Source organism: Sarcophilus harrisii, chromosome 4 (assembly GCF_902635505.1).
Source record: "Sarcophilus harrisii chromosome 4, mSarHar1.11, whole genome shotgun sequence".
Classification (NCBI taxonomy): Eukaryota; Metazoa; Chordata; class Mammalia; order Dasyuromorphia; family Dasyuridae; genus Sarcophilus; species Sarcophilus harrisii.
In genome coordinates this window covers 299719384-299744380 of record NC_045429.1, presented here as the reverse complement: position 1 = coordinate 299744380, position 24997 = coordinate 299719384, and the positions used below count along the sequence as shown (strand labels likewise).

The window sequence follows — 24997 nt, the reverse complement described above, 5'->3', positions numbered from 1 at the left end:
ACAGCTGCGTCTGGTAGTACCTCCCAGAATTTTACGATTAGTCAGTCTAATATCTGGGGACCCAAAGCTAGCAGAGGCATAACAGACAGACAGAAAACCACTCACCCTGCAGAGATTTTAAAACAGAGTCTCCTTTGGCCAAATTGAGGCATCTGCAGTAAGTCTTGTCCTACCTGAGAAACTTTTCTCTTCCTGGAAACTGGAGAAATCCAGAGAGCTAGATTTTCCAAAGAGCCCAGATCTCAGCCAATCCAAGGCCCAAGGTGGAGAACCAAAGGTCTCTAATCTCTAATCCTGCTCTCATATCTCCCTAGGGCCTCTAAATGTAATGCTGGAGAAACTGAAGCAAGATGGAGATTAGAGGCTTTTCATATTTTATTTGGATTTTTGAGAGGGAGAGATTTGTTGGGGGCATATTTCCTCCAGGACTGATGTCTCAAAGCAACCAGCAGCAAATGTGAGTGCTCAATAACATATATATGGCTTTAAACTAGGATACACAAGGGAGAAAGGAGTCCAAACTCTGGAGATCAGGAATCTCCAGGCAGGGATTATCAATATGGTTCTAATAGGCTTGGGGGTAGGACCATAAATTCTAACAAATTGGGAGTTAAGGAGGTATCCAACTAGAGCCAGGAAGTCTGGAACTTAGAAATATAGACAATGCCAATTAGATATCTGAGATAGGACATCTGGAGTTTTATCTTTTGGAATTCCAGATCTCCACAGCCCTAATTGTCTCAGTTCTGATGAGAAGAAAAGGGGGGTTGCAACCAGGGAAACTGAGGGAGGATCATTAGGGAAACTGAGGCAGAACAATTAGAGGAGGCTGTAGCACAACAGAATGAAAATCAAAAGAGAAGAGAAAGAATTATTTGAAAAAGAATTTGAATGCCTTCTCATAGTAGAAAACAGAATAGACAAAATAAAATAAATTGTTCAGTGTGGAGATATGGGTTGCTTATAATGGTGCTATTTTAATGTATTCCTTTGTGTTTGTGATTTTCAAATGGAGCCAATGTCTGTTCTTCCTCCACCATGTTTCAGTTGTATTCAAATGGGAATGTTTCTCTACTTACAGAGATTTAAATCTTTTCCCAAATCTCTACTTGAGCCTGAATTAATCATACCCAAAAAGGATTAGTAGTTGACAAATTTTCTTTTATATAAATAGATTTATAAAACAATAGTAATGAAATGGCAATGAGAAATAGGCAGAACAGTTTATTTGGATTAGGAACAACCAGAAGCTCACATTCCTAGCTACAGATACCATTTCCTTTTGAGTTCAGTTCTCTCCCATAGTGAGACGAAATAGTCTGTCAGCTTAATGGAAATATGAGCTTCTAGACAATTCCTCTTTAATGGGGAAGGGAGGAGAAATGCAAGTTTGCTCCAATCATTCTGTACTTAAAGTATGTTCATCAATTCTGGGTTAAGGGCATGAGAGCTTGAGAGGGAGAAATAAGAGCTCTTTTCAGTTTTTAATTCTCAAATGACTGTTCAATCAACCCTGATCACTTTCTTTCCCTTTAGTAAGGATCAGAAAGAATAGTTCTTCCTTTCAGTTTAGTGGCCTTTTGAAAATTCTCATACAAAAAGCAGAAACATCACCTTGTCAACAAAGGTTCAAAGCTATGTATGACTGTGAAAATTGGACTATAAGAAAAACTGAGCACAACAGAACAGATGCTTTCAAATAGTGAAACTAGAGAATAATTAAGAGTCCCTTGCAATTAAATTCGTCAATATCTAAAGAAATTAATTCAGGCTATTTTCTGGAAGGTCAAATAGTGAAGCTGAAGCTTAAATACTTTGGCCACATAATGAGAAGACAGGACTTATTAGAAAAGATCCTAATGTTGTGAAAGATTGAAGGGAAAAGGGAAAAGGGATAGCAGAGGAGAAAATGGATTAAGATTAAGATTGTCATGGAAACAATGAATATGAACTTGGACAGAGTTTAAGAGGCAGTGAAAGATAGAAAAACCTGGTGTGCGAACCATGGGGTTATGAAGAGTCTGACATAACTGACTGAATTACTACCACCTTTCTCTGCTAAGGGAAGATTTCCCAAAGATTTGTTTCATCAACCCAAAGCACCCAAGTCTTTAAGTGCTTGTACCACATTTGTTTCCAGAAGTTTCCAGAGAACTCTAGTATAGCTCCTTAAAATTGTTCCTGTAGGTCCAACCTCATGTGTGCTCCATAGGATGCTATAAGCAGAACACACTGATTGTATTATAATTGGAACATTCTATTGGAACAGATGCTTTCTATCATCCTGCCTAGGAACAGCATTCTTTCTCATGGGAATATATTTCCTCAGTTTCTTTTACTAACACAATAACTAATCTACTCAGAGATCTTTGCAGGGATGTCAATATCTTTGAAAAAAGCCAAATGAGGGAAATCTAGGTTCTGACTCCAAACTCTAGTATATCAGCACACAATTAAAAATAACAATAACACCATAACCTTCTCTTAATGACTTAAAAAATAAAATTGAATACTCTTATAACAAATTGAAAAACTGTACAGTATCATATTTCTTGATATAAGTGATTGTGATGTACAGTGTGTTCTCATTTTAAACCAGTGCTTGTCATTTGATAGAATCCAACATCCATTCCTATTAAAAACATTATATAGGAATATTATAGGAAATATATATAGGAATATATAATAGGAAATTATATAGTATAGGAATAAATAGACTTTTCCTTAAAATAATCAGTAGCATCTATTTAAAACCATCAGTAAGCATCATATGTAATGGGGACAAACTGCAACCATTTCCAATAAGATCAGGAGTGAAACAAGGTTGCCCAGTTACTATTTAATATTGTATTAGAAATGCTAGCTTTGGCAATAAGAGTTGAGAAAGAGATTAAAGGAATTAGAATAGGCAATGAGGAAACCAAATTATCACTCTTAGCTGATGATATGATGGTATACTTAGAGAACCCCAGAGATTCTACTAAAAAGTTATTAGAAACAATCCACACCTTTAGCAAAGTTGCAGGATACAAAATAAACCCACAAAAGTCATCAGCATTCTTATATATCACTAACAAAACCCAACAGTTAGAGTTACAAAGAGAAATTCCATTTAAAGTAACCACTGATTGTTTAAAATATTTAGGAATCTATCTGCCAAGGGAAAATCAGAAACTTTATGAGCAAAACTACAAAACACTTTCCACACAAATTAAGTCTGATCTAACCAACTGGAAAAATATTAAATGCTCTTGGATTGGATGAGCAAATATAATAAAGATGACAATACTTCCTAAACTAATTTATTTATTTAGTGCTATACCAATCAGACTCCCAAAAAACTATTTTGATCACCTAGAAAAAATAACAACAAAGTTCACATGGAAAAACAAAAGGCCAAGAATTTCAAGGGAATTAATGAAAAAACAAATGAAATGAAGGTGGCCTAGCTGTACCAGATCTAAAATTATTTTATAAAGCAGTGGTTACTAAAACCATTTGGTATTGGCTAAGAAATAGACTAGTTGATCAATGGAATAGGTTAGGTTCAAAGTACAAAATAGCCAATAACTTTAATAATCTAGTGTTTGACAAACCCAAAGATCCCAGTTTTGGGGATAAGAATGCATTATTTGACAAAAATTGCTGGGAAAATTGGAAATTAGTATGGCAGAAACTAGGCATTGACCCACACTTAACGCCGTACACCAAGATAAGGTCAAAATGGGTTCATGACCTAGGCATAAAGAATGAGATTATAAATAAATTGGAAGAGCATAGGATAGTTTACCTCTCAGACCTGTGGAAGAGGAAGGAATTTATGACCAAAGAAGAACTAGAGATCACTATTGACTACAAAATAGAAAACTTTGATTATATCAAATTGAAAAGTTTTTGTACAAACAAAATTAATGCAGGCAAAATTAGAAGGGAAATAATAAACTGGGAAAATATTTTTACAGTCAAAGGTTCTGATAAAAGCCTCATTTCCAAAATATATAGAGAAATGACTCTAATTTATAAGAAATCAAGCCATTATCCAATTGATAAATGGTCAAAGGATATGAATAGACAATTCTCAGATGAAGAAATTAAAACTATTTCTAGTCATATGAAAATATGCTCCAAACCATTATTAATAAGAGAAATGCAAATTAAGACAACTCTGAGATACCACTACACACCTGTCAGATTGGCTAGATTGACAGGGAAAGATAATGTGGAATGTTGGAGGGGATGTGGGAAAACAGGGACACTGATACATTGTTGGTGGAATTGTGAACACATCCAACCATTCTGGAGAGCAGTTTGGAACTATGCTCAAAAAGTTATCAAACTGTGCATACCCTTTGATCCAGCAGTGTTTCTACTGGGCTTATACCCCAAAGAGATACTAAAAAAAGGGAAAGGGACATGTATGTGCCAAAATGTTTGTGGTAGCCCTCTTTGTAGTAGCTAGAAGCTGGAAAATGAATGGGTGCCCATCAATTGGAGAATGGCTGAATAAATTGTGGTATATGAATGTTATGGAATATTATTGTTCTGTAAGAAATGACCAGCAGAATGAATACAGAGAGGATTGGCAAGACTTACATGAACTGATGCTAAGTGAAATGAGCAGAACCAGGAGATCATCATATACCTCAACAACGATACTCTATGAACATGTATTCTGATGGAAGTGGATTTCTTTGACAAAGAGAAGATCTAACTCAGTTTCAATTGATCAAGGATGGACAGAAGCAGCTACACCCAAAGAAAGAACACTGGTAATTAAATGTAAACTGTTTGCATTTTTGTTTTTCTTCCCAGGTTATTTATACCTTTTGAATCCAATTCTCCCTGTGCAACAAGAGAACTGTTCGGTTCTGCACACATATATTGTATCTAAGATAGACTGTCACCTATTTAACATGTATAAAACTGCTTGCCATCTGGGGGAGAGGGTGGAGGGAGGGAGGGGAAAAATTGGAACAGAAGTGAGTGCAAGGGATAATGTTGTAAAAAATTACCCTGGCATGGGTTCTGTCAATAAAATTATCAAAGCATAAATAAATAAATATTTTTTAAAAAAATCATTAAAAAACCCATATTTCCATATTAAGTCATCTTATGAGATAAATATCAGAACAACAAAAAAGAAAAACCATGAAAAAGAGAAATCAAACAAAAAAGCTGAAAACAGTATGTTTCTATCTACATGCAGTCTTCAAAGTTCTCTCTCTGGATACAGATGGCATTTTCCATCCCACATCCATTGGAATTGTCTTGAATTTCTGTATTCCTGAGAAGAGCTAAGTTTTTCATAGTTGATCCACACATAATCTTTTATTGTGTACAATGTTGTACTGGTTCTGTTCACTTCACATCAGTTCATGTAAGTCTTTTCAGGTTTTTCTGAAATTGGCCTATCATTTCTTCTATCATTCTTATCTAATTTTCCATTAGACTCATATATCATAACTTATTCAGTCATTTCCCAATTGATTAGACCAAGGATTCTTAATCTGGATATCATGAATTTGGCTTTTAAAAAAATTATAGTTTAATAGCAGTTTCAATATGATTAATTTCCTCTGTAATCCTATGTATTTTACTTTATGCATTTAAAAAGCATTATCCTGACAAGGTATCCCTAGATTTAACCAGATGCTTCCAATAGTCAGAGTCATGAAAATAGGTTAAAGATCATTGAAAAATTCACTGAATAGTCTAGAGTAGGCAGTAAGTAGACATGGAAAGATTTGTAAGGAAGTCATTGCAATAGTACTTATGATTAGTAAGGAGGGTTTATTCTATGGTATTGACACTGGGAATTGAGACAAAGTGACATAGACATGTTTTGATAGTGGTGAATAGGACCAAAGATGGGTGGGTGAACAACATTACAAATGAAGGTGAAGGAGAAGGAAGAATCAAAGGTAATCCAAAGATTATGAACATGAGAAACTAGGTCAATGTATGGTACCACAAGTAGTGAATAGAAGGAGGAGTAAATTTCAGAGAAAGATTTTAAACATGTTGAAACTGAACTTTAAAAAAAATACTAATTAAACTTTGCATTTTCCCAAGGAAAATAACAGCAGTGTCCTCTATAGCTTTTACCCAATGTATCACAAAAGCCAGAAAAATAAGTTGCTAATTCTAAGAAGGCCCAATGTGAATTGAAGTCTGTGTAACAATTAAGGAAAACAAATAATAATTGTAGTAGCCAGGTCATATTTATATAATGGCTTTGAAGTTTGCAAATCTTATTTGAGCTTCATAGCAATCATGTTAGGTAAGTACAATTCTTATATTTATTTTGCAGATTAGAAAAATGAGGGCCCCAGAAGTTTGCAGACTTGCCTATGGTTGGATATTTGCTAACTCCAAGACTCCATTCATTATATCTTACTGCTTCTAATCTATGTTCCTCCTCTCTAATTTTGCCTCTAATTCTTTTTTCCTTCAAATTTATTTTATTTAAAGAAACAGAATAAGAAAAAAGAAAAACAGAAAAGGAATACAAAACAAAATGAAATAAAACAAAAGAGAATATCATCATCTGCCCAGCAGAACATCAGGGAGGATTCAAAATATATAACAACAAATACCAGTTGATGAAAGTATATATATACTAGTAGAAGAAATTATATTCCTGAGTGTCCATCTTTACTTCCTTGTAAATTGTTCTTTTTGCACACCTTTTTTACTTTTATTTTTTCCTCCTTTCATCCCCCCCTCACCCAAGCAGGCTGTAAATAAGAAAGGATGTTTATATAAACATATATAGTTATATACATACACACACATACCCCTGCACATAGACATATCTTTCCTATCCCTGTTGACCCTTTGCTTTAATTCTGCTCCTAACTTGCCTGCTGTTTACTTAACCTCCCTCCACCAATGAATCCCTCCCTGCTTCTAATTCTTTTTAAGGTTTCAGTTCTGCTTTTGTAAGATCCCTCTCTCCATCTTTTTTTCCTTTCTCTGGCTAATTCTGCATTCAGAAATTTTTTAAGGCAGGGACTTTTAGGGCAATGAGCCCCACTGATTTGCCATCAGATAAATACTACACCATTAGCTGCCTGTTAACAATCATATTTCTTCTTTGAGAAGAGGACTTGTTATTTTATTTCTACCATGACTTATTACTTGAGGATCTCTTTGTCTTTGATTTTAAAGTACAGTATAATTATGCTTCTGATTCCCAAGTTTCTTCCCTCTCATCTTGTTGATTGGAGATTAGGATTTTTAATTTTGTTTTTACAAATGGAATTATTTACTGAAAAGAAAGAGCAAGAACAGAAGTACAAGCACACTCCTAGTCATCCTTCATCTCTTCCTTTTCCTTTTCCTTTCTATCAGAGCTTAAACTTTTTCTGCTTGTTACCTGTTTTCTCCTGAAAATTTTTTATGGAACACCAGGTATATAGGTATATAATATAAATATACAATTCAAATATTTACTGATTAATAAATCATGAAGAAATTTATTTTAAAATAATTCTTTAGCATATGTATAATTTTACCATTTATTAAAGAAAAAAGCAAGTTTGCATACTAAGGAGATGGATGTGCATGTTTATTTTTACATAAAGAATTAAATCTTGGAGGAATATTTGATACTTTTTACTGTTGCCAAATTTTTCATGACTCCCACATTCAGTTACATGACCATATATGGGAACATGATCCAGAGTTTAAGAAGTTTTGCTCTACACCATCCCAATCCAATTTTAGTTTTTAATCAATTAATTTATTTTTAATACACATTGCTTTATGAATCATTTTGGGAGAGAAAAATCAGAACAAAAGGGAAAAACCATGGGAGAGAAAAAAAAACAGAAAAAAAGAAGTGAACATAGCATGTGTTGATTTATAATCTCCATACTTCTTTTACTGGATGCAGATGACATTTTTCTATCCAACGTCTATTAGGATTGCTTTTTTTAAAAGAAAAGACTGATGACTTCTTTCTTCATTTTCCTTCCTCTCATTTTCATTATCTTGCCTTCCTTTGTGCGATCTCTCTCTCTCTCTCTCTCTCTCTCTCTCTCTCTCTCTCATCTCTCTCTTTCTCTCTTTCTCTTCCTGTCTTTCTCTGTCTCTGTCTCTATCTCTCTCACAGGTATTGGGATTAAAGAAGCTGGGAGCAGCTAGGAGGTGTAGTAGATATTGGCCTTGAGTATAAATCCAGTCTTAGACATTTACTAGCTGTGTAACTCTGGGCAAGTCATTTAATCTCATTACTTCTAAAGAATAATTTAAGCTGGAAGAGATCTTAGAAATCATCTATTCCAGTGGTCCTTACATCAAAGTCTCTGACAACCACAACTTCAGGTTTACATCCCCACCTTGGAAAGGTACTGAATGGCCCATGTTCCTTGGGTCTTCTGGATTTTCATTGATTACTACAATGATCAAGTTGTTAAGTCTTTCAAAGTTCTTTTCCTTTATAGAATTGGAGTTGGTGGATAAATTGAAATCCTCATCTTTCTACAATAGTTTTCTTATAATTCCCATAATAGAATGATGTTTTCTCACAAAACAAAAATTGTTCTACACCCATAATTGAATAGAAAGGGAAGTGAGTTCAATCCAGAATTGTCACAAAATGAAGTCAGTTCATTCAATTATCACATTAGATTTCCATCTTTCTGTATTTTTATAAATAATTTATGTAAATCAGTGCTAATTGTTCTTTAAACATTTTATAGAATTTCCTTTTTGATGTATTTTGTTCTAGGTAGCTCTTCTTTGCCACCCTTTCTCCTTTTTGGAGTTTATTTATAGCTTGTTCAAATTCTTTTGCTGGGATTAAGTTATTTCAATTAACTATTTTTTATTCATCTTTTTTTTGCATTTCTGTAAATATCCATTCATTTCATTTATCAGGTTTTTCAATTTATTAGATTTGTCACTGGGAAGAATAGTTTCTAATAAATTTCTTTGTTTCCTCTTCATCTATTGTGAAATTTTATTTTTCAATTTTTATTTTGGTTATTTAGATTTCTTCTTTTTTTAAAAAAAAGACAAATCACTATTTAGTTTAGTATTTTAATAGTTTTCCCCTCAAAACGAGCTTCTAAATTTTTTTAGGCATTATTTTCTTTTCCCCCCTTTTTTATTATAGCTTTTTATACAAAATATATGCAGGCATTATTTTCTTTTTCCCCCTTTTTTATTATAGCTTTTTATACAAAATATATGCATGGGTAATTTTTCAACATTGACCCTTGCAAAAACTTGTTTCAGCTTTTCCCCTCCTTCCCTCCACCCCCTCCCCTAGATGGCAGGTAGTCCCATACATGTTAAATATGTTAAAGTATATGTTAACTACAATATATGTATATATATTTATGCAGTTATCTTGTTACACAAGAAAGATTATGTTTAGAAAGAAGGTAAAAATAATCTGAGAAGAAAAAACAAAAATGCAACAATAACAGAAAGAGTGGAAATGTTATGTTGTGGTCCATACTCATTTCCCAGTGCTCTTTCTCTGGGTAGCTGGTTCTGTTCATTACAGATCAATTGAAACTGATTTGGATCCTCTCATTATTGAAGAGAGCCACATCCATCAGAGTTGAACAACATGTAATATTGTTGTTGAAATGTATAATGATCTCCTGGTTCTGCTCATTTTACTTAGCATCAGTTCATGTATGTCTCTCCAAGCCTCTCTGTATTCATCCTGCTGGTCATTTCTTATACAATAATATTCCATAAGATTCATATACCACAATTTATTCAGTCATTCTCTAATTGGTGGGCATCCCTTCAATTTCCAGTTTCTAGCTACTATGAAAACGACTGCCATAAACATTTTTGCACATATAGGTTCCTTTCCCTTCTTTAATATTTCTTTGAGATATAAACCCAGTAGTAACACTGCTGAATCAAAAGGTATGTACAGTTTGATAACTTTTTGAGGAGAGTTGCAAATTGCTCTCCAAAATGGTTGGATCTGTTCATAACTCCATCAAGAATGCATCCAGTTCCTAGATTTAATGTTTTATTTTCAATTCTGTCAACTTTTTCTTTGATTTTGATAAGGTTTATTTTTGTTTTTAGTTGGCATTTTTGCTCTTCTATTTTTAATTTAAATAACATTTCATTGATTTATTATTTCTTTATTGATGAGTCTTTCAGCATTGCATTGTCTAAATCCCCAAAGTTTTAATACATTGTATCATTGTTGTCATTTAAAAATTTTTTTTCCAGACTTTTCTGAAATCAGCCTATTTATCATTTCATATAGAACAATAATATTTCATTATATTAATATACCATAACTTATTCATCTATTTCCTTAATGAGTATTCACTGATTTTACAGTTCTTTACCCTACAAAAAGAAGACTCCCCATTTTCAAAGAAAATTTTTGTTATAAACTGATGCAAAGTGAAACAGAACAAAAAGAACAATTTATACAGTTACAATAATGTTGCAAAGAACTCTAATCAAAACAATGACAAACCACAATTCCAGAGGACTAAAGATGAAGAATGCTACCTACCTCCTAACAGAGGTATGAAGTATTCAAGTTGAAAAATAAAACTACACTTTTGGATATGGTCAAGAAGGGAATTTGTTTTGTTTCACTATATATACTTATTATGAGGTCTTTATCTTTTCTTTTTTGTTTATTTGGGGGTTGGGGAAGTAAGTGAGGCACACAGAGAAAAAATTTTTGTTAGCTAGTTTGAAAAAAAAACCAAACCAAAAAACAACCAAATTATATCCCTAAAAAGAAGACTTTGAATTCCGTGTGAACCATAGGAAACTAACACTCTATGTTCAAAACTTTTTCATCTTTGGTAAGGGCAACTGGCAGTCCCTTCATAATGGCCTTCTCTCCTGATGTATTCTGGGTTACTCAGCAGGCAATTTCCAGTGAATTTTTCTCTAGAAACAATGAAACATCTTTTTAGATATTTGTGAATAATTTCTTCCCTCCATAATTTGTCTAAGAGAAGAGTTCATAAGAACATATTTCAATTAAATTTCATCTCATTATTATGGAGGTATTGGGGGATGATTGTTATGGCAATAAGGACAGAATGATTCAATGATTTATAGAGGAATAATGACATTCTTTAATCAGTGCATTGCAGAAAACTCAACCTGGAAATAACTATCATCTTATTGACTTTGAAATGAAGGAGACAAAAGCTCTGTGGTCTGTTCTGACCTTACCCTAGGCAGCTCTGAAATGCCTCAACATTTCAGCCAGGGGAGGGTGCTTACCTGGAACCGACTTGCACAAAGGCCTTTCACCTACCCCTCTCTTGAGTCCTTAGTCCGAGACTGGATGTTCACAGTCTTTGGAATGAAAGCAATAACTCTTTAAAAACTTTTAAAATTGATACATTCTCTCTTCCCAGCCCTCCTTATAGGGTTCATTTGTACCCAGCCCAGTTGATAAAAAGTCTCAGAGCTGTTTCAAGAGCCTTTTACTGTAAGTTCTCTCCCCCCCCCAAAAAAAAATGCATATCACAATTTTCAGTGATTTTCCAAATGTCATAAAAAAGTTCTAGATAGTTTTCTCAGCACAGTTTAACAAAACAAAACAATTTCCAAAATACAGGAATAAGGGTAAAGATGTTCCTCAACAGCTCATATATGCTCATATACAACTAGGGGGCAAAGATGGTCAACCATACAGATGGTATTACTTTGTAGCTATAATCTATTTATTCCCTTAAGATTGCAGAAAGCTTAAGGAAAACTGGGGGGAGAGTGAGGAATATTTTTTTTTTTTGGTTTTATTGAAATGGGTAAAATCCAATGTAGAAAAGATCCTCTTACTATCTATTGATTAAAAAAAAAAAAGTATAGAGATGGTAAGAATGGAGTGGGGAGGTGGCGTTTGGTAAAGAGGAGTGAGACTCTGGGAAGGAATATCTATGGGCATGTTTTCAGATCAGGATTTTCCAAGATCCCCAAGGAAGGTTCCATTTTCCAGTTCATTAGCTAGAGATATACACATATACACATATGAAAAAGGCTAACTTGATACCTTGTTGACTTTCACAAGTAACTGGAAATGTATCATCACTCAAAACTTAAAAGATACATCCAAGAGAGCCATATACTTTCCTGGGGACATAAACTGGAAGTAAACCTTGAAGTCTGCCACAATTCATTCTGCAGTTGAGTAAAATCCCATGTATCGGGGAGATTTTGAAACTATTTCCTTTGACTTTCAATGAGCCAACCTCCAATCTCTTTCCAGAATTCTTATACTGTTTCCCACACTGATCTCTTTGCTATTCCTTGAAGATCCATACTCCCAGCTTGATGAGGAATATTCTATTGTGTATCATATCTGCCTTGGTTTGCATTCTCTCAGCAGTCTCTCATGTTACCCATCAAGAGGACTTCTTGATCAGATGCATTTCCATTCCTCAAAAAGCCATTCAAAACTAAACATGTCTTCCTCTTCTCATTCCCAGTGGGCACTGGGGATTGAGGTTGAAGGATGCCCCCCTCCCCCCATATCTCACAGATAAGGACCAAAAGACAAAAGTAATTTCTTTTAAACTATCAAGATAAAATGATGTTCAGATTTACTTCAGAGATTTCCATTTAAATTGGTAGTATCTTTCTTTTTTTTTTTTAAACAGATTCCCAATGGCAATCAAGTGATGATTATTACTAATAAAAATTCATCTGTTCTAGGGCAGATTATAAAGGGAAGGAATGGTCTCATTTTTCAGCCTTTAGTTCCTTGAGGAAATAAAACCTTCCAGTCCTTAGAAGTCAATCCTTCTTTGCTAGTGTGAAGATAAATTGAGTTCTAAGAACCCTTAGATGAACTTAGAAGAGATTAAAATTGTCAAGAAGATTGCCCAAGCCTTTCAAATTAAAAAAATTGTTGTTGTTCAGTTATGTCCAACTTTTTGTGATCCCATGACCTTCTATCCTTCACTATCTCTTGAACTCTGACCAAGTCATGACACTTTCTATTCATCTCATCCTCAGCCACTCTCTTTTCCTTTTTCCTTCAATCTTTTCCAAATGTCACTTCTGTGGTATTCAGCTTTCCTTGTAGTCCATTTCTCACAACCATGAATTACTTCTGGAAAAAAAAACATATCTTTGACTATATGCACTTTTGTTGGCAAGGTGATATATCTTTTTATTTGGTAAGCTTTTTAGTATGTTGTCTAGATTTGCCATAACTTTCCTTCCAAGGAGCAAGCCTTTTTTAATTTCATGGTTGCAGTCACCTTTGAGCCCAAGAATATAAAATCTGACAGTGCTTTCATTTCTTCTCCCTCTATTTTTTATGTATACATATTTATAAAGTTATCTTGCTGCACAAGAAAAATCAGATTTAGAAAGAAGGTAAAAATAACCTGGGAAGAAAAACAAAAATGCAAGCAAACAATAACAGAAAGAGTGGAAATGCTATGTTGTGGTCCACACTCATTTCCCAGTGTTCTTTCTCTGGGTGTAGCTGGTTCTGTTCATTACTGATCAATTGGAACTGATTTGGATCCTCTCATTGTTGAAGATAGCCACTTCCATCAGAATTGATCCTCATATAGTATTATTGTTAAAGTGTATAATGATCTCCTGGTTCTGCTCATTTCACTTAGCATCAGTTCATGTAAGTCTCTCCAAGCCTCTCTAGATTCATCCTGCTGGTCATTTCTTACAGAGCAATAATATTCCAAAACATTCATATATCTCAATTTACTCAGTCATTCTCCAGCTGATGAGCATGCATTCAATTTCCAATTTCTAGCCACTATGAAAAGGGCTACCACAAACATTTTTGCACATATGGATCCCTTTCCCTTCTTTAATATCTTTTTGGGATATAAGCCCATTAGTAACATTGCTGGATCAAAGGCTATGCACAGCTTGATAACTTTTTGAGTAGAGTTCCAAATTGCTCTGCAGAATGGTTGGATCCATTCACAACTCTACCAACAATGCAAGTGTCCCAATTTTCTCACATCCCCTCCAACATTTGTCATTATCTTTTCCTATAATCTTAGAGTCAATCTGAGAGGTGTGTAGTGGTAACTCAGAGTTGTCTTAATTTGCATTTCTCTGATCAATAAAGATATGAAACACCTTTTCATATGAGTAGAAATAGTTTCAATTTCATCATTGTCTGTTCATATCCTTTGACAATTTATCATTTGGAGAATGGCTTTTGATTTCTTATAAATTAGAGTCAATTCTCTAGATAATTTGGAAATGAGGCCTTTATCAGAACCTTTAATTGTAAAAATGTTTTCCCAGTTTATTGATTCTCTTCTAATTTTGTCTGCATTAGTTTTGTTTGTACAAAAGCTTTTTAAGTTGATATAATCAAAAATTTCTATTTTGTGATCAATAATGATTTCTAGTTCTTTGGTCATAAATTCCTTCCTCCTCCACAGGTCTGAGAGGTAAACTATCCTGTATTCTTCTAATTTATTTATAATCTCATTCTTTATGCCTAGATCATGAACCCATTTTGATCTTATCTTGGTGTACAGTGTTAAGTATGGGTCAATGCCTAGTTTCTGCCATACTAATTTCCAATTTTCCCAGTAGTTTTTGTCAAATAGTAAATTCCTATCCCAAAAGTTGGGGTCTTTGGGTTTGTCAAACACTAGATTGCTATAGTTATTGACTATTTTGTCCTGTGAACCTAACCTATTCCACTGCTCAACTAGTCTATTTCTTAGCCAATACCAAATGTTTTTGGTGACCACTGCTTTATAATATAGTTTTAGGTTAGGTACGACTAGGCACCTTCATTTGATTTTTTTTCATTAGTTCCCTTGAAATTCTTGACCTTTTGTTCTTCTAGATGAATTTTGTTGTTTTTTTTTTTTCTATGTCATTAAAATAGTTTCTTGCGAGTCTGATTGGTATAATACTAAATAAATAGATTAGTTTAGGTAGTATTGTCATCTTTAATATATTTGTTTGACCTATCCAAGAGCACTTAATATTTTCCCAATTGGTTAGATCTGACTTTATTTGTGTGGAAAGTGTTTTGTAGTTTTGCTCATATAATTCCTGACTTTTCCTTGGCAGATAGATTCCCAAATATTTTCTACTATAGACAGTTATTTTAAATGAAATTTCTTTTTGTATCTCTTGCTGTTGGGTTTTGTGAGTGATGTATAAAAATGCTGATGATTTATGTGGATTTAGTTTGTATCCTGTAACTTTGCTAAAGTTGTAGATTATTTATGATAGCTTTTCAGTAGAATCTCTGGGGTTCTCTAGGTATACCATCATATCATCTGCAAAGAGTGATAATTTGGTTTCCTTATTACCTATTCTAATTCCTTTAATCTCTTTTTCATCTCTTATTGCTGAAGCTAGCTTTTCTAACACAATATTGAATAGTAATGGTGATAGTGGGCAACCTTGTTTCACTCCTGATTTTATTGGGAATGGTTCCATTTTATTACTATTACATATGATGCTTACTGATAGTTTTAAATAGATGTTACTTACTATTTTAAGGAAAAGTCCATTTATTCCTATACTCCCTAGTTTTTTTTTTTTTTAATAGGAATGGGTGTTGGATTTTATCAAATGGTTTTTCTGCTTCTATTGAGATGATCATATGGTTTTTGTTAATTTGGTTATTGATATAGTCAATTATGTTAATAGTTTTCCTAATATTGAACCAGCCCTGCATTCCTGGCATAAATCCTACTTGGTCATGGTGTATTATCTTGGGGATAATTTTCTGTAATCTTTTTGCTAATATTTTATTTAAGATTTTTGCATCAATGTTCATTAGGGAGATTGGTCTATAATTTTATTTTTCTGTTTTCGTCCTACCTGGTTTAGGTATCAGTACCATATCTGTGTCAAAAGGAATTTGGTAAGACTCCTTCATTCCCTATTTTTTCAAATAGTTTATATAGCATTGGAATTAATTGTTCTTTAAATGTTTGGTAGAATTCACATGTAAATGTATCTGGTCTGGGAGTTTTTCTTAGGGAGTTGATTAATAGCTTGTTCTATTTCTTTTTCTAAAATGGGACTATTTAACCAATTTACTTTTTCCTCTGTTAATATGGGCAACCTATATTTTTTAAAGTATTCATCCATTTCATTTAAGTTATCAAATTTATTGGGATAAAGTTGGGAAAAGTAACTCCTAATTATTGCCCTAATTTCCTCTTCATTAGTGGCAAGTTCTCCCTTTTCATTTTTAAGACTAACAATTTGATTTTCCTCTTTCTTTTTTCTAATCAAATTGACCAAGGATTTATCTTTTTTGTTGGTTTTTTAAATATAGAATCAACTCTTTGTTTTAGTTATTTAATTCAATAGTTTTTTTTTTTACTTTTATTTTTTTTTTAATCTCTCACTTTATTTTTAGAATTTGAAGTTTAGTGTTTGGAGATTTTAATTTGCTCTTTTTCTAGCTTTTTTAGTTGCAAGCCTAATTCATCGATTTTCTCTTTCTCTATTTTATGCAAGTAGGCTTTTAGAGATGTAAAATTTCCCATTATTACTATTTTGACTGCATCCCACACATTTTGATATGTCATCTCATTATTGTCATTTTCTTGGGTGAAATTATTAATTGTATTTATGATTTGCTGTTTCACCCATTCATTCTTTAGGATGAGATTATTTAGTTTCCAATTACTTTTTGATTATTTTCCCCTACCTTTTTATTGAATGTAATTCTTATTGCATTGTGATCTGAAAATGATGCATTTACTCTGCCTTTCTCCATTTGAAGTTGAGGTCTTTATGTCCCAATATATGGTCAATTTTTGTACAGCTTTCATGAACTGCTGAGACAAAAGTTTACTTCTTTCTGTCTCTATTTAATTTTCTCCAAGGATCTATCATACCTAACTTTTCAAGTATTCTATTTATCTCTTTAACTTCTTTCTTATTTATTTTGTGATTTGATTTATCTAGTTCTGAGAGTGCAAGGTTGAAATCTCCCACTATTATAGTTTTGCTGTCTATTCTTGCAGCTCTCTTAACTTCTCTTTTAGGAATTTAGATTCTATACCACTTGGTGCATATATGTTTAGTACTGATATTGCTTCATTATCTATGCTGACCTTTAGTAAGGTATAGTGCCCTTCCTTATCTCTTTTAATTAGGTCAATTTTTGATTTTGTTTGATATGAGATCAGGATGGCTACCCCTACTTTTTTTGACATTATCTGAAACATAGTAGATTCTGCTCCAGCCTTTTACTTTTACTCTATATGTATCATCCTGCTTCAAGTGCATTTCCTGTAAACAACATAATATAGGATTCTGGCTTTTAATCCAGTCTGCTATCTGCTTCCACTTTATGGGGGAGTTTACCCCATTCACATTTATGGTTAAAATGCCTAATTCCGTATTTCCTGCCATCTTCTTAACCTCAGATTATGCTATTCTCTTTCCTTTCCTCTTTATCCGCCTCCCCAGTATTAAACTAATAAGTACCACTTGCCTCACACAGCCCTCCTTTTTTAGGATCCCTCCTTCCCCCTTAGAGTCCCTGACCTTTTCTTTAAAATTTCCCTTAGAATTGCTGTATTTCCTTCTATTTAGCCTATCCTTTCCCTTTTCACTTTTCTTCTCCCACTTTTCAATGAAGTAGAAGAAGTTTCTCTGTAAACTGAATATGTTTTCTAATATTTTCTCTTTCAGTCAATTCTGATGAAAGTAAGATTCACACTATGTTCATCTCCCTCCCTTCATTCCCTCAGATATAATAGGTTTCCTTTGCCTCTTCATGAGATGTAGTACCTCCACTTTTCCCCTTTTCGGGTACAATTTCCTTTCCACCTCTAGATCTTTTTTAATATTATAACAGTAAATCCAAATTATACATCATGTACTCTTTATGTATACCCCTAACAGAAATACAGTTCTTAAGAGTTTTTTACCTTTTTATGTTTCTCTTGAGTCCTATATTTGGAAGTCAAAGTTTTTGTTTAGCTCTGTTTTTTTTTTTTTTTTTTTTTTTTTTCATCAGAAATAAATGAAATTCACTTATTTCATTGAATGTCCATGTTCTTCACTGGAAGAAAATGCTCAGTTTGGCTGGGTGAGTAATTCTTGGCTACATTCCAAGTTCCTTTGCTTTTCAGAATATCAGATTCCAGGCCCTTCAATCCTTTAATGTGGATGCTGCTAGATCCTGAGAAATCCTTATTGTGACTTCTTGATATTTGAGTTGTTTTTTTCTGCCTGCTTGTAATATCTTTTCCTTGGTCTGATAGTTCTGGAATTTAGTCACAATATTCCTTGGAGTTTTAATTTTGGGTCTCTTTCAGTAGGTGGATATAATGGGCTGAAGCTCTTGAAGCTCTCCTTGCACTGAGGTCCCTCTTAGCATTTGAGGCTAATTAGCAATTGGTCAATACTCTATTAATATATGTTTGGAGAAAGAATGGCCCCACCCACTCTCTGTGCAAGTTTGATGTGTTGTATAGCAGACTGTGTAGATGATTTGGTGGGTAGAGTGAGAGAGGCAGAGGTACTGCTGGCCGCATTTGTGTTGCGATTGCTCTCACTTTGTATCGCCATTTTCTTTCACCTCCACAAACAATAAAGATCAAGCATTTTCCTTTATTCTGACTCGGGCTGATTCTAATATACTCTGGGTGCTAAACGCGTTCATCACATTTGGCGCCCATTGTGGAACCAAGGAACCTACTTTCACTGAAGAAGTCTCCAGTGACCAGGAAATTAGGTGAGTATTTTAATAGACAAACAGAGAACTTACTTTGTTAAGGGCTAAACTAGTAACCTTTTATGGCTGAAATGGGGCAGATATTGGGAAAAGATTCTCTTCCATCCCCCCCCCCACCCCCAGTCCCACCCCCACCCCTGTCCTGAAGGGGCACTATAGAAAGCATGCTTAAGTTGATTGAGGGGCAAGGCCTACTTATAACTTGGGAACAGATCACTAGACTTCTGGGTACATTAAAACACACCTCCTCTTTGTTCTTAGAGGAAGAGCAAATCTCTCCAGACAACTGGAGATTAATAGGACAATAGATCTCTGAATATTACAATGAAAAAGGTCCTCATTCAATTTCTATCGAAGCATTCTATGTATACAACATAATACAGTTGGCCTTAAAGAATCCTGCAAGTTATAGAAAAAAGAAAAGTTCTAGGAACAGCCAGATGAGGAAGTATGGGGAAAATGAGGAAGACAATGAACAGATTAATGACCATATCCCCACAGGGCATGGAGATTTAAGTGAGGCTCAAGGGTGTGGTGACTTTCCATCCTAGGAGGCAGCTTCAATCCTGCCAGAGAAACAGATAATTGACTCTCCTCCATCAACTCCACCTTCCTGGATGGAGGGAGGAGGGGTACTGGGAGGAGCAGTGACACCACCAGCACCTCCCTTCCAGCGGGAGATTGCAAAAGGCACTACTCAAAGCCACTGAGGAAGGGAAAGATGTAAATGAGTTATGACCACATATTTTTCCTGTGATTCAACAGTTTAACTCTTCAGGTCAAGAAAGTAGAAAATACCCTGCTTTTGATATAGAAATCCTCAAAGACCTGAAAAAGGCTTGCACTCTTTATGGAGCTACATCGGCTTATGTTAAGATGTTATTATAGAATTTGGCTTTTGAAATCTTAACCCCTAATGACTGGAAATCTATAGCAAGGCTATGCTTAGAACCTGGACAAAACTTGTTGTGGCTTTCTGAATATAGGGAGCTCTATAGGATACAAGCCCAATAAAATAGTCAAAGTGGAGTTGATACTCCATTCACCTATGACCAACTAACAGGTGTAGGTTCTTATGCAGACATTGCAGTACAGATTAGTTATTCCATAGCAGCATATGAGCAAATTGCTACTGCTGCTATCAAAGTGTGGGCCTTTCTTCCCAATAAAAATGACAAGAGTGAGGCCTTCACAAAAATAACACAAGGGCCAAATGAACCCTTTGCTGATTTTGTGGGACGTTTGCAGACAGCTGTCACAAGAACTAATGGTGAAAATGCAGCAACAGACATTTTGATAAGGCAACTTGCTAAGGAAAATGCTAATGAGGTTTATAGAAGAATTATACTAGGATTGCGCAAGGATGCTCCTTTAGAGATCATAAGATGCTGTGCCACAGTGGGTACAAATGCCTTTTATAGCCAGGCAATGATGCAGACTTCCCAAGATCTCAACATGGGAAGACAGGGTCCGTTTTGGCAAGGGATTTCTAGGGATACTGGTCAATGCTTTCAGTGTGGTAAAAAGTAGGGCATCTGAAAGCTCAATGCTGGTATAGAGACAGAATGAGAAAACAGGGTGGGAGAACAAGACCCAATACCCTATGTCCAAAATGCAATAGAGGCTTCCACTGGGCCTCAGAATGTAGACTGATTCAGGGAAACAGGCCCAAGGCAAAAAATAATTGGGGCATGATGGCAGCCGATGGTGCATCCAGAGAGTGCCTAGAAGTCCAGTACCCAGACATGACCATTCAGCCAGGAAGCCATCTGATGGAAGAAAGGGATTACAATTGGGGAGAATAGAGTTGTTTGCTGGGACAACTGAGATACCCCCTGGAAAGGCAAAATCTGTTCCTCTCCAGCCTATAGATCCTTTGCCTCCAGGCACAATAGGCTGACCATTTTACCTCCTGAGAGTACGTACAAAACGGTGTCCATCCACACACTGATGTGGGAAACTGGAGAATGTGTAGATAATATCCCAGTCACTAATACAGGTAGACAATGCATGACTTATCACCCAGGAGAAGTAGTAGCATCAGGTTTACTGATACAGAATCCTAATAAGCAATCTGGTGATAGTCGCCCAGATTCTGACTCCAAGCCACAAAATCCAGTAATATACTGGACAGCAGCTTTACAGCTGATCGACTTATGCTCACAATCTATATAAATGGCACAGGTGCGGATCATACAGTCATTAGAGGTGCCAAGTGGCCCAGTCACTGGCCAAAGATTAAAGCAGACACCTACATGTCTGGCATAGGAGGATCAATAGCAGCTGAAGTTAGTGCTGTCCCTATGAGATGGACTTTTGAAGGCAAAACATGAGTTTTTACTCCTTTTATAGCTGAAAACATCCCCATCAATCTGGGGGGAAGGAACATTTTACAACAGTTAGAGTTAAAAATGAGTACTTTGGTTTTTTAGGCAGGACTGCTATTGAAGATCTGCCAACACTTTCACCTGTTACTATCCAATGGAAAACTGATACACCAGTGTGTGGCCCTTAGGTAGTGTTAAAATTCAGGCCTCATTGGATATAGTACAGGAGCAACTCAACTAAGGACACTTACAACCTTCTCTCAGTCCTTGGAATTCCCCAGTATTTGTTGTAAAAAAAGAAATCTGGAAAATGGAGGATATTGACTGATTTAATAAAGATAAATGAACAGATGGAAACTATGGGAACTCTTCAGCCTGGACATCCATCTCCTACTCAGTTGCCTAGGGAATGGCCTCTTTGGGTTATAGTCATTAAGTATTGTTTCTATGCTAACCCTCTGGATAAGGAGGATATGAAAAGATTTGCCTTTTCAGTGCCCAGTGTTAACTTAGCTGAGCCTTATAAAAGATATGAATGGATAGTTTTGCCACAGGGAATGAAAAACAGCCCCACTATGTGTCAAATGTATGTTGCTGCTGCTCTTACTCCAGTAAGAAAAGCATTTCCAAAAATAATTTTATTACATTATATGGATGATATATTAGGATGTGCACCTGAGGAACAAATGTTAGAAACATGTCTACAAAAGACCATAGAAACACTAAGGAATTACAAATTGTACATAGTTCCAGAAAAAATTCAAAGACATGCTCCTTTTCAATATTTAGGATATGAAGTATACCCCAAGGTACTGTACTGTACAGTACTGTACTGTAAGTACAAAAAGTGTCCTTAAGAACAGAGAAGCTAAACACCTTAAATGATTTTCAGAAATTGATAGGAGATATCCAATGGATGCGACCAGTGTTAGGCTTGACTACCTATCAATTGCAACCGTTATATGATATTTTAAGGGGAGACAGTACTTTAAATTCATCATACCAGCTTACAAAAGAAGCTCAAGAGGCTTTGAGAGAAGTTGAACTGGCTTTATCCAATGTGGTTGAAAGAATCATTCAAAAACCCTTGGAAATATCAGTTTTTGCTACACAAGAAGCACCCACAGCAGTCCTTCATCAAGGAGACAGTGTAATAGAGTGGGTGAACCTCCTGGCACAACCAGAACAAAGCCTTACTCCTTACCCAGTGCTTGTGGCTAGAATTTTATTAAAGGCCATTAAGCGAGCAGTACAATTATCTGGGACAAGACCTGACAAGATATACACCTTTTATGCTAATACACGAATTAATGTGTGCTGTGAGAACATCCCAGAGTGGCAAATTTTATTAGCCATGGCTCCAAATTTTACACACAGGTCTCCATTAAAGATAACCAGACTATTACATAATTGGTGATGGATTCTTGAAGAGAAGGTTTCTAAAGTTCCTCTTAAAGGACCAACTATCTTTATAGATGCATCCAAACATAATATTTGTGCTGTATACTCTCATGACTTAAGTATAAAGAGAGTAGCCAGAACTCTTTTCAGTCCACTCAGCAGAGTGAATTGTATACAATCATTCTAGCTCTTACTTATTACCCAGGAGATATAAATATAATATCTGATTCGGCCTATTCAGTAGGTGTGGTACAAAGAATTGCCACAGCCCAAATAAAATCTGTAGCCTCTAATATATATAAGCTCTGTAAGAAACTTCAAGAACAAGTGAGAAAGCATCCAGATAAGATTTATATTTTGCATGTCTACTCTCATAATGAACTTCTAGATCCTATTTCTGATGGTAATTCAAAGGCAGATAGCCTTCTAACTATGTTGGTCAATACTCCTTTATTTCAAGAAGCCCAGGAATCTCATTCTAAATATCATCAGGCTGCTGGAGCTTTATGTTTACAATTTGGAATAACAAGAGAGGAAGCTAGGAGCATAGTAAAAGCCTGTACAGCTTGCCTTCCTTTCCACACTTCTACACTGCCTCCAGGGAAGAACCTTTGTGGTTTGAGACCCAATGAAATTTGGCAAATGGATGTGACCCATTATAAATCTTTTGGTCGCCTGCCTTTTATCCACGTGGTGGTAGACACCTTTTCAGGATTCACTTTTGCAATACCAACAGCAAAAGAGACAATCCAAGTGGTCACTGAGTTCCTTATTCAAACATTTGCAATTATGGGTGTGCCACAAGCAATAAAAACATATAATGGACCTGCATATACTTCTAGACATTTTGCACACTTTTGTGCACAATATAAGATTTTAGACACCACTGGCATACCTTTTAATCCTCAAGGACAGGCAATAGTAGAGAGGAGAAACAGAGACATTAAGATGTTCCTCCAAAAACAAAAGAAAGGGGGAGCCACAGGTTACCCTAGAGAACTTCTAAATTTAACCCTTTATACTATTAACTTCTTGATTTTTGACAAAGATGCACTGGCTCTGGCAGACAGGTTTTATAACCCACCGGAAGGTCAGTGTCCAGTGAGAGCAGCTCCGCTATCTTTAGAAAATTGCCAGGTGATGTGGCGAGACCCAGAAAGTGGTGAATGAAAGGGACCAGATAGGTTAATTGCTTGGGCGAGAGGGTTTGCTTGTATCTCTACAGGTGGAGAAGGAATCAGATGGGTGCCAAAGAGCTGTCTTTGCCTTGTCCATTGCAGAGAGATGGAGCAGACTTTTGAAATGAATATACAATAATATTACATAACATTTATATACCATACTTATATAATATACTTATTCAGCCATTCTTCAACTTATGGGCATCCACTCAGTTTCCAGTTTCTTGGCACTACAAAAAGGGCTGCCACAAACATTTTTGCACATGTGGGTCCCTTTCCCTTCTTTAAAATCTCTTGGGGATATAAACCCAGTAGAAAAACTGCTAGATCAAAGAGTATGCACATTTTGATAACCCTTTGGGCATACTTCCAAATTTCTCTCCAGAATGTCTGGATCAGTTCTCAACTCCATCAACAAGATATTGGTGTCCCAGTTTTCCCACATCCCCTCCAACATTCATCATTTTCCTGTCATCTTAGCCAATTTGAGAGGTGTGTAGTGTCTTAGTTTGCATTTCTCTGTTCGATAGTGATTTAGGACACCTTTTCATATGACTAGAAATGGTATCAATTTTTTGATCTGAAAATAGTCTGTAAATATTCTTTGACCATTTATCAATTAGAGAATGGCTTGACCTCCATTACTTTCTTAAATTTAGATGATCAACAAAACAATAATTCAAATTCTGACTTGTAGCATTTGTCAATTTCCAAGGTATAAATTCTTACAGTAAAAATTTAACAATTTACTTGGCAAAATTTGAGCTGACTCCAGTATGCCTTTGCCTCTGCTTCAGGTCAGCATTCTGCAGCCTATGGAGAAAGAGGGGGAATTACCTGATGAACTTGAATTAAACCTGACAAACCATACCTGATGAACTCCTCACAGGAAGGATGTGGAGAATGATTACTGACAAGTTAGAGAGGATTAAGAACATCTTGGCACTGATTTGCTCCAACTGTTGTGAATTGAGTATATTTCCTTCCTAGTCAGTAGTCAATTGCAGTTTGCTTTTTCCTTTTACAAATTGTTGAGAACAGATCAGATTCCTTTTTTCCCATCTCTCTAAAGTTTTTTTTTTTTTAATTATAGCTTTTTGCTTTTATATAGGCATGGGTAATTTATCAACACTGACCCTTGCAAAACCTTCTGTTCCAACTCTTCCCCTCTTCCCCCTACCCTCTCCCCCAGATGGCAGGTAGACCAATACATGTTAAATATGTTAAAGTATATGTTAAATACAATATATGTATATATCAGATCAGATTCTTAAGAACAGTCTTTGATCCCTGGATGGATCTTGTGCGTGATTCTCCATTCAAAATCGAGAGGCATTTCTTTGCTCAGCAGAAGTAAACTGGAGACTAAAGCCATGGAGACAAGAGTAGAGCAAATATTTCAAATAAAT

The 24997-nt window shown here is 35.2% G+C and overlaps 1 pseudogene; it reads right to left on the bottom strand.

Moving 5' to 3' along the window:
- The window catches only part of LOC100922740, a 48214-nt pseudogene extending 39847 nt beyond the window's left edge, over positions 1-8367 (bottom strand).
- Between the last annotated feature and the right edge of the window lie 16630 nt (positions 8368-24997).